We start from the raw sequence: 7,836 nt of genomic DNA on the forward strand, positions 1-7,836 counted from the left end.
AAAAAACCTACGCAAACATTTGTGGGTTACATCTTTTGTCCAATGGAAAATAATTGCAAGAAAGGCAGATGACCTATGTAGCAAATTAGGCTAAAGTATCATTTGAGGGCTCACTAATGCAATAAACTGAGCAGAAAGTAAACAATTTACACTAAATTGTTTGTCTTTCACAGATACCATTTAAAACAATCTCAGACACTGTGTGTGTTTTGTGAGTCCGCCATCAGAGGCAGTAGGGATGACCAGGGCTGTTCTCTTGATAAGTGCGTGAATTGGACAATTTTCCTGTCCTGCTAAGCATTCAAAATGTAACAAGTACTTTTGGGTGTCAGGGAAAATGTATAAAATAAAATGTACATTATTTAGGGCCTCCCCATAGGCGCAGCGGTCTAAGACACTGCATCGCAGTGTCGCGGTATCTCTACAGCCTGGGATTCGATACCAGGCTGTGTCATTACCAGCCGTGACCGGGAGTCTCATTGGGCGGTGCACAATTGGCCCAGCGGGTTAGGGCAGGGTTTTGGGGAGGCTTTACTTGGCACATCTCGCTATAGTGGTGGGCCCGGGCACCTGCAGGCTGACTTCGGTTGTCAGTTGAACAGTGTTTCCTCCGACACGTTGGTGAAGCTAAAAAGTAAAAGTACTTTAAAGTACTACTTGAGTAGTTTTTGGGGGGATTTGTACTTTATTAAAGTACTTTACACCACTGGCAAATAGTACCCACAGAGATCCTTTATGGTAATCTACCTTTCTACCTCACTGACAGTCCATTCCATCTGATGTGAATTCCATAATAAATGGTAATGTGACATTTGTTTGTTTGTCCAGTTTCTCTTCTCTCTAGAAGAGGAATGGTTTGGAGCAACCCATCCTGGAGTGGGATGGGAGCTCACTCTCCCTGCTGTCCTGATTTTTTGGGGTGTGATATTCCTATGGAGGACCGTCCTTGCGGTAAACCTTTTGTATTATTACCATGTTACAACAATTTTCATACACTTCAACTTCCTATGGAAATGAAAGGAATTGAGGGAAAGGCTCATTTTGCAGTTTGATTGATCTTCTAATGATGTATGATGTAGTTCATGTTTGAACGTTGTTCTCATTGCCTTGTCTCTGTTTCTTATAGATCAAAAGCAGGATACGTCTATGTGAGTTTTCCTACCTTTCATTAAGTAGCTCAGATGAGGAGACGCAAGCTTTTTTACTTACATTTTATACAGTAGATTTAGCTCCTTTCATATTCCCCTCTGTATCTCCAGTGACTGAGACACAGCTAAACGTGAAACTCGCCCAGCTATCGAAAAAGAAATGTGACATAATGATTCAATTGTCTGAAATGGAGATACTGGTACGTTTCAGAAGCTAAGTCAGACCTGGGACATTCTGGATTTGAATAACATATACTTTTCCATCATAATTGTAACTTATGTTCTAAATCTGGTTGGTTTTAGTTGAAGGACTATGACTCGCGGGTGCAAAGGTCGGGGGCATACCTGCAGTAACATATACTTTTCCATGATAATTGTAACTTATGTTCTAAATCTGGTTGGTTTTAGTTGAAGGACTATGACGCGCCAGTGAAAAGGTTGCGGGCATGCCTGCAGTCCTCTCAGGAGGATAATCAAGAGCTGGAGGTAAGCAGTCAGAGAACTCTTATTCCTAAACCCCTTTAACTAGTTTCCCTGCCCTCTACAGTGTATGACCAATGTGTCATCAGGTCTAATAGACTGACATTGACTAATGTTTAGTTACTGGAAATGTATGGAGTTCTATAGGTGCAAAGTCAAATAACATCTGAAAATGTATTTGAACTATTAACTCACGGTCAAAGTATAGTCCATTTATCAATTAGTTTAATTGTCATGGTCAGACGTTTATCACACAGTTAACATTGAGCCCATCTCTTTTATCCCAAGGATATGAAGAAACAATGGGACATCAGAGCTGGAGAAATGGAGGCATTTCATCTACAACTCCAGGAGAGTGTTGAACGCATACAGAAACTGAAAGCTGTTGTAAGTCCATTACTGCTCAATCAAACTTACTCGTTTGGTATGATGATAAAGAGCTATCTTAATGGGGTTTATGTTATGGCTCCCAACAGTGGGGACTGATGGAACCACTTAAAGAGCATCACGGTGGGGATGCCAGGATCCCTAGTGCCACCAACACCCAATCTACCGGTGAGTAAATCACACAGTTTGATCAGCGTATAAAAAGTTTGCAAACTGTTTATCGACCTACTAAGTTTACTTGTCAGGATTGTTCGAGGGTAGAAGCATGCAGGGTTATCGACAACTAAATGTGCATTGATATGTTGATCAAATAATCACCTTTGATACAGATATCAAGAGTGAGGAAAACATTGAGATCGAGGTCACTGTGATGAAGGATGCAACCTTAGTAAGTTAATGTATAGTCTGTGTAAGCTAGGAGACATTTGGTTAAGTTACTGAAATAAGTAGAGGAAAAGAATGGGTGTGATTACAGAAAGGGCCCTCTTTTCAGTTTATCCCAAAACTGTAAATACTATAATATTTTACAATGGATCAGTTGTTTGCTGGCTCTAGCACTTAAAAATGCAGAATCTTCTACAGAACAAAACCACATTGGAGGAGTTGAACAGGGGTCTTCGGGGTAGGCTAAGTTACAAACACACAACATATGTCCCACCAGCCAGAATCACTTTATTCTGTATTGATATTTTCTTTACTTTACATGTATGTCTGTTTACTTTGCAACAGACAAAAATTGGCAGCTTGAAGAGAAGAATGCCGCTCTACATCAAAAACTCCACAGCACTGAGAAGATGTATAGACAGACTCTAAACGAGCTGTAAGTGGATTTTGATATTAGTTTGATCATATTAGGATTTGGTCTCATTCACATGACATGTACATTGGTGTTTGTCTTTTCACAGGACCAAAGCCCTGATTCAAGGCAAACATGAGGAAAAGCAACATGTAAGTAAGCCTAAGACAGCCTGCCAAATACTGATCCATAACCGCTCAATAGTAAGCTACACTACGAAGTACTTAAACCAAACCATAAGGCCCAGTATCAACACTCGTATTGGGTCACGTGATAGAATGTCTTTGCACACATTTCTAATTCAATTTTTGTTTTCTCCTCAGATTGACACGCTACAAGACAAAATCCAGACCATATCTGTATGTAGAACATTCACTTTAAAGTTAGCTACTGTAGTTGCACTAAGGTGTTATTAGCTACGTTTTGCCAGTTACTCTGTGTCTTGCTGTACACTAAGATATACAGTGCTGCTTGAATGTATGTGAACCCTACAGGGCTGCTCATTATTTTGCTATAAAATAAACATATAAAATCCTTATCTAAACCCCAATTCGTAATAAAAACATTCCAAGTAAGTAACAGAAACCAAAGAAATTATATATTTTCATTGTTTATTTAACAAAAGAGGTTTATTTAACAGAAACTCAGATTTGATGTGTGCAAAAATATATGAACTCCTTTAGTCAGTAGCTTGTGGCACCTCCATTAGCAGCGATAACTTGGAGTATACGTCTCCTATAGCCAGTAATCAGTTTCTGACATCTGTTTTGAGGGATTTTTGCCCACTCCTCCTTACAGAACTCAGCCAATTGAGTGAGGTTTGAGGGGTGTCTGGCATGAACTGCCTGCTTCAGGTCCTGCCACAGAATCTCGATTGGATTTAGGTCTGGACTTTGACTTGGCCAATCCAAAACACAAATCTTCTTTCTCGTGAGCAATTCTTTGGTAGATTTGCTTGAGTGCTTTGGGTCGTTGTCTTGTTGGAAGACCCATTTTCAGCCCAGCTTTAGCTCGTTGACTGATGGCCTGACGTTCTGTTCAAGAATCTCCTGGTATAACTCAGAATTCATGGTTCCCTTAATGATGTGGAGTCATCCAGGTCCAGATGAGGAAAAGCAGCCCCAGATCTTGACATTCCCACCACCATGCTTGACTGTTGGGATAAGGTTGTTTTGGTGGTAGGCAGTGTTGGGTTTTCGCCAAACATAGCGGTGTTGATTGTGACCAATTTTTTTATTTTTTATTAATTGGTCCAGAGAATGGACTTCCAGAAACATTCAGGTTTGTACAGGTGGTCTCTGGCAAAGTTAGGACGGGCAGTTTGTTTTTGTTTTTTTACAGCAGAGGCTTCTTCCTAGCAACCCCACAATGAATGGCATTTGGATTCAGTGTTCTTCTTATTGTTGAAGCATGCACAGTTACTTGAGATGCAGAAAGGGAGGTCTGCAAATCTCTACATGTTATGTTTGGGTTTGCTTTTACCTGATTTATTATTGTTTTGTGGCTCTTGGGGATATTTTGGAAGGGCGTCCACTTCCAGGCCAAGTTGCTGTCATGTTAAATGCTCTCCATTTGTAAATGATTTGCCTCACAGTGGACTGAGCTCAAATCATTTTACCATTTTACCACCTTATTCTACCTACCTACTGATTTAACCAATGCAACTTGGGGTTCACTTATTTTTGCACCTGCACTAATTCCTTTAAAAACAAAATTCTACTGCACGCATGATTTCTTCTACACCAACATATAGTATTGGTAAATATAAACCTGTTGTCAGATAATAAAGACTGATTCTGATTAAATTAAGATTTTATGGTAAATATTTTAAAAATCTGTAATTGCACAAGGGGATCACATACTTTCAAGTAGTATTGTAATTCATTTATTGTCTTTAGCTGAAAGCCTCTGCTGCCGAGCATGATCTGGCCATGGAGAAGAATGAGACAGCGCTACTCCGCCAGAGGTGAGTCCAACAGTCAATGAATTCTATTGAAATAGATTAGTGTCGGAGGCATGTCGAGTGCTAAAACTCGACTCTGGACCATGCATGCTGCCACGGTTTCGAGGGGTTCGAGTCACTACTCGGTGTCTGTCCGTGTTCTTCCTTTCTGTCTTCATCCACATACCTGTCTCCCTCGCCTCTACTTCCTACTACAGCAGGAGATCGGTCTGCTTTAAAAAAACGAAAGAAAAACAGATTATTGATGAGTGTACATCTGAATTGATCCTATAGAAAGGGATTTCATCCCATTCTTAACCCTAAAACGTCATTTACATTCTATGACACTAAAAGCTACAACCACAACCCCTTTTTGTGGTCAGTTGAGTGCTTATGCCACGCTCACGTGCTCCTTTCTAGGAAATACGACTGTTTCATTCATGTGCTTTTTGGTTGGAATAATTATCCAACCAATATGATTTTAGCTAGCTTGATAAACTAACTGACGTTGCTCATAATTACGTTAGCTAGCATCCTTAACATTGACAGTATTGCCAAACTAGCTACTTTATCAAATGGCAAATGTCACCTAATTATCCATATTGACAAGGTTGTAGTTGTCAAAAACGGATTTGCTGTCATCTTTTGGTTGAAACGGTAAAAGGTCAGTGGTGAAACGTCACAACTCGGCAAAAACTTTTCTCAGTTTCCCACTTGTAATTCCGATTTGGAGGGTCGTTCAAGTGAAACTTCCAAGTTTGAACTCGGCATTTTCGATAACTATTATGGCACGTGAACGTGGCATTAGTCAAGATCTACCCTGTTAGGGACATTTTGGTCACTAAGACCTGTGATTTCTTTCTAGGATTGTTCAACTAACCTCAAAGAAGCTGAAAATAGGAATACCTGGGTTCCTGATCAAGAACATTCCCAAGCGCCCGAAAACAACCAAGACCAACAAGCCCTTCTTGAAGACCTGCAAAGTTCTGAAAGCTTTCAAAGCACTATTCAAGAGATGAAGGCAATGCATACAATTGTACATTTGGTACAATTATTCTCAGGACACGGGGTGAGGCAGAGTACAATAAATAAATCCAGATGCCTTATTCCATCAAGAAGTCTTCTTTAAAATCAACCAAGCTAAATTGAACACGTGTTTCATGTAATTTATATGGTAGGTCTCATTAGATATCATCCAACTCTTTAAAAATGTCTTTGTATGCAGATTTCTGCTCTGTTGCCATTAGGTAAGATACAACTCCATGGGGGTTACCTGCCAAGACCTCCATGGAAGCCACATAACCCATCATTTACCAAAGCCAAATGGTAGGACAATGATGAAGTCTATTATCTAGGTCTCCAGGGCTATTTTGGCGACGGGAAACCCCCACGTGAAGGTCGATTTGTCCCCACTTTGCAACCCAGGCTCTCTTTAGGGACCTGAGCTGCCCAAGAAACCAAAACATCTGGACATTTTAACAGCCGTTGATGGTTCACTTGAATGCTTTGCGAAGAAGCACGAGAAGGACAAGAGTGGACGAATAGATGTCCATTCAGCGAGGCGCGCGAATTAGCCTACAAACAAAGGGAAATGTAGGCCTATACTAATTTATGAAAATAAGAACAAATCCTCTTTCTTGTGAGTGTTGCGGGTGTAAACTTGTCTTGCATAAACTTATCTTGGAGGATTGCATACGGGTAAATTTAATGTATTTAAATGTTTCACTCAAGTACGAGAAGAACAAGAACAACATTTCCCCAACACATTAGATTTGCGCAGGGTAAATACTCATGATAATGGCAAAAAAATGTAATTAAAACTAAATGTATAAGCCTACTTTGGGGAAACGAATGACTAAATATATATCCTATAGGGAAATAAGGAGACCAAACAATATAAGTGAAATTCAACAATGTGCTTTAGTAACGACAGAGACACACTGAGTCTGCTTCGTCACACAGTATAATAAGTGTTTGACTTAAATTGGGTTTAACATAAAAACGGAAGTTAATTGCCTATTAAAGAAGGCACGTTTAAATACAGATGCTCTGGTGTCTGGTCCCTTACAGATTGTTAGGCCTATACATTTGATTCCTATCTGATGTGTGTTCATACCACTCAAGATTTTATGTTGAGCACTTGTTGGCCTATGTTCCTGAGTTGGTTGTTGGAAATCATTTTGTATGCAGTTGAGAATAAACATACACTGCTCAAAAAAATAAAGGGAACACTTAAACAACACAATGTAACTCCAAGTCAATCACACTTCTGTGAAATCAAACTGTCCACAATAAATTTCACATGCTATTGTGCAAATGGAATAGACAACAGGTGGAAATTATAGGCAATTAGCAAGACACCCCCAATAAAGGAGTGGTTCTGCAGGTGGTGACCACAGACCACTTCTCAGTTCCTATGATTCCTGGCTGATGTTTTGGTCACTTTTGAATGCTTGCGGGGCTTTCACTCTAGTGGTAGCATGAGACGGAGTCTACAACCAACACAAGTGGCTCAGGTAGTGCAGCTCATCCAGGATGGCACATCAATGCGAGCTGTGGCAAGAAGGTTTGCTGTGTCTGTCAGCGTAGTGTCCAGAGCATGGAGGCGCTACCAGGAGACAGGCCAGTACATCAGGAGACGTGGAGGAGGCCGTAGGAGGGCAACAACCCAGCAGCAGGACCGCTACCTCCGCCTTTGTGCAAGGAGGAGCAGGAGGAGCACTGCCAGAGCCCTGCAAAATGACCTCCAGCAGGCCACAAATGTGCATGTGTCTGCTCAAATGGTCAGAAACAGACTCCATGAGGGTGGTATGAGGGCCCGACGTCCACAGGTGGGGGTTGTGCTTACAGCCCAACACCACGCAGGACGTTTGGCATTTGCCAGAGAACACCAAGATTGGCAAATTCGCCACTGGCGCCCTGTGCTCTTCACAGATGAAAGCAGGTTCACACTGAGCACATGTGACAGACGTGACAGAGTCTGGAGACGCCGTGGAGAACGTTCCGCTGCCTGCAACATCCTCCAGCATGACCGGTTTGGCGGTGGGTCAGTCATGGTGTGGGGTGGCATTTCTTTGGGGGGC

This window comes from Salvelinus namaycush, chromosome 23, assembly GCF_016432855.1.
Source record: "Salvelinus namaycush isolate Seneca chromosome 23, SaNama_1.0, whole genome shotgun sequence".
In the NCBI taxonomy this organism is placed as follows: domain Eukaryota; kingdom Metazoa; phylum Chordata; class Actinopteri; order Salmoniformes; family Salmonidae; genus Salvelinus; species Salvelinus namaycush.